The following is a 2,987-nucleotide window of genomic DNA, read 5'->3' as shown; positions in this document are numbered from 1 at the left end:
GAGCTGCAGGTGCTCTTCTGGGAGCAGCCCTCATCTGAGGGGCCCGGCTAGAAAAGAACAAAACTCATCAGTTCCCAGACAAATGGCTTTGGAATCTACTGAAGAGACCGAACAGGCCAGGTTTGGTGACACAACACCCTGTTATCCCAGCACTGAGAAGGCTGAGACAGGGAGAAGGAGCAGGTGAGGGTCGCCCGCAGCGACACAGTGACGTACTTCCTCTTCGACATGCTGTATTAGTAGTTTACAGAGACTGCTTCTCCTGCTCTTGGCAAGCGTTGTTTTCTTTATGCAGGGCTGAGGACTCTGGCTTTTGACTGTACACTCTGGCATATCTATTCTCATCCCTGTTCTCCTACATAGTCATTTTAAGGCCAGCCTGAGAATAAATATCCCCGTTACAGAAACAAAAAACAAAAAACAACCAACCTACTATAGTAGTATATTCATATTTCCTACATCAGCCTCAACCAGTGCTGGGATTACAAGCCATTTGTCACCCTGCCTGGCTTAATTTTGTTTTTTTTTTTTTATTTTTTGTTTTTTGAGACAGGGTTTCTCTGTGTAGCCCTGGCTGTCCTGGAACTCACTCTGTAGACCAGGCTGGCCTTGAACTCAGAAATCCACCTGCCTCTGCCTCCCAAGTGCTGGGATTAAAGGCATGCGCCACCACCACCCGGCTTGCCTGGCTTAATTTTAAATCTTTTTATTATATTGGATTTTATGTGCATGATCATTTGCCCACATGTATGTCTGTGTACCACTTGCATTACAGAAGAGGGCATTAGATCGCCTGAAGTTGGAGTTGCATATGCTGTTGAGCTGCCATGAGAGTGCTGGGAATCAAACCTGGGTCCTCAGGAAGAGCAGTCAATGCTCTTACTATAGAGCCAACTTTCCAGCCTCTTTTTGTTTTGTTCTTGTTCTTACTGTTGTTGGTTTTGTAGACAGGGTTTCTCTGTGTACACCTGGCTGTCCTGGAACTCACTTTGAAGACTGAAGACCAGGCTGTCTTAGAGATCAGAGATCCTCCACCTCTGCCTCCCAAATGCCCCAGGAGTCTGTGCCCATAAAGGACTGTGAATCATTCTAAATCTTTAAATACATCTAAATCTAAATTCTAAATCTTTAAACACCCATATCATACACATGCAAGAAGACTATAGAAACTGTTTCTATTAGCTATATATATATATATATATATATATATATACACACATATATACCCACACACATATATGTATATACATGCAGATGTACAGATACATTTACATATACACAAACATACATATATATGTATATATATATATATATCTGTACATCTCACAGATGTACAGACTTATATATACAGATATATATGTATATCTTTAATCTTTTGTTAAGGTTTTAACAACCAAGCACAAACTATTTTGTCCTCTTTTTGTAAGTATTTTCATGACTCCACATGGCCCACAGTATATCTAAAGGACAATTATTCCAATACTTCATAAAATCACAGACTATTAAAAGTTAGAAAGTCAGATGCGTCAGACAGAGAGATGGCTCAATAGCTAAGACCAGATACTGGCTTCCGCTGAGCCCATGTTCAGTTCCCAGGAGCTCTTAACCACCCGTGATGAAATTCAGCTAGCTCTAGGTCATTCATTGTACATCTCTGCCCCCACTTCATTTATACATACCCACTTACAGTCAAGAAAGCTGGAAAGATCCCCAGAGGGTGTATTTATTCCAATAGTTAAACAGCTACCTTGTGTACCAGAGTATTTCAGGCCTCCGGAGGGAGAGGCAGGTGGACCTCTGTAAATTCAAGGCTATCCCTGTCTACGCAGTGAGTCAAGGCTATCCCTGTCTACACAGTGAGTCAAGGCTATCTGTCTACGCAGTGAGTCCCAGGACAACTCTAGAGTGAGCTAACAGCTTTCATTTCATTCCTCTATCAGTATCAAATAAAATGTCACAGTGTTAAAGAAGAAATATCAGACAGCTACTACCATGGGCTCCAGGGGCTCTCAACCTTCCTGATGGTATAATAATCCCTTTCATACAGAGCCTTATGTTGTAGTGACCAAGTATAAAATTACTTCCATTTCTACTTCAAAACTGTAATTTTGCTACTGTCATAAACTATCACGTAAACATTTTTTTTTGGAGCCAAACAGCTAGCAACCCACAGTTGTAGACCAAGGAGTCTCCCTGACATAGTTAACATCTGAATTAACATTTCGGGCTGGGAGAGGAGAGATGCTACGCTGAAATGTCTCATGGAAGTGTCCTCACAACCACTCCTGACAACCTGAATTTGATAATTAAAACTCACAAGGTGCAAAGAAAAAACCAACTGCCATAAACTGCCTTGTGACCTTCACACAGGCTCCCAGGTGGGACATCTGAAATCGTGATGCTGTCAAGAATTTCCAACTTGGTGTGGACAGGAGAGATGGCTCAATGGAGCAGCAGTTCTCGACTTGTGGGTCAGGACCACTTTGGGGGGTACCACAGGGCTCGCTTAAGACCAAATTTACAAAATTACAGTTATGATGTAGCAACAAAAAAATATTTTTCGTATGATCAGGGGTCACCTCAGCATAAATTGTATTAAAGGGTTGCAGCATTAGCAAGGTTGACCCATTGCAATAGCGAGTTTACAACTAAGTGTTAGCTCTCTTGGACCCAAACGGTGGAAGGAGAGAACTCTAAAATTCTCGAACCTCCACACACAAATACCGGGTAATTTCCTTTTATCTTTTTTTTTTTTTTTTTTCTTCTATAGACTTTTAAACTCTGTAATCCCAGCCCCGGAGAGGCGGAGTCAGGAAAATCAAGGAAGGCCAGCCAGGCCTTATGAAGTTCAAGGTTAGCCTGAGAGACTCAGAAACACAGTAAGAAAACAAAACAAAACAAAACAAAGAAACAACCAAAAAGACACCCCCAAGAGCTTGACACCTACCATTCATTCTTTCCCCGCCTCTTCGTAGACTACGCCCTCT

Source organism: Mastomys coucha, unplaced genomic scaffold, assembly GCF_008632895.1.
Source record: "Mastomys coucha isolate ucsf_1 unplaced genomic scaffold, UCSF_Mcou_1 pScaffold22, whole genome shotgun sequence".
In the NCBI taxonomy this organism is placed as follows: domain Eukaryota; kingdom Metazoa; phylum Chordata; class Mammalia; order Rodentia; family Muridae; genus Mastomys; species Mastomys coucha.
Note: the sequence above shows the minus strand (reverse complement) of the source record.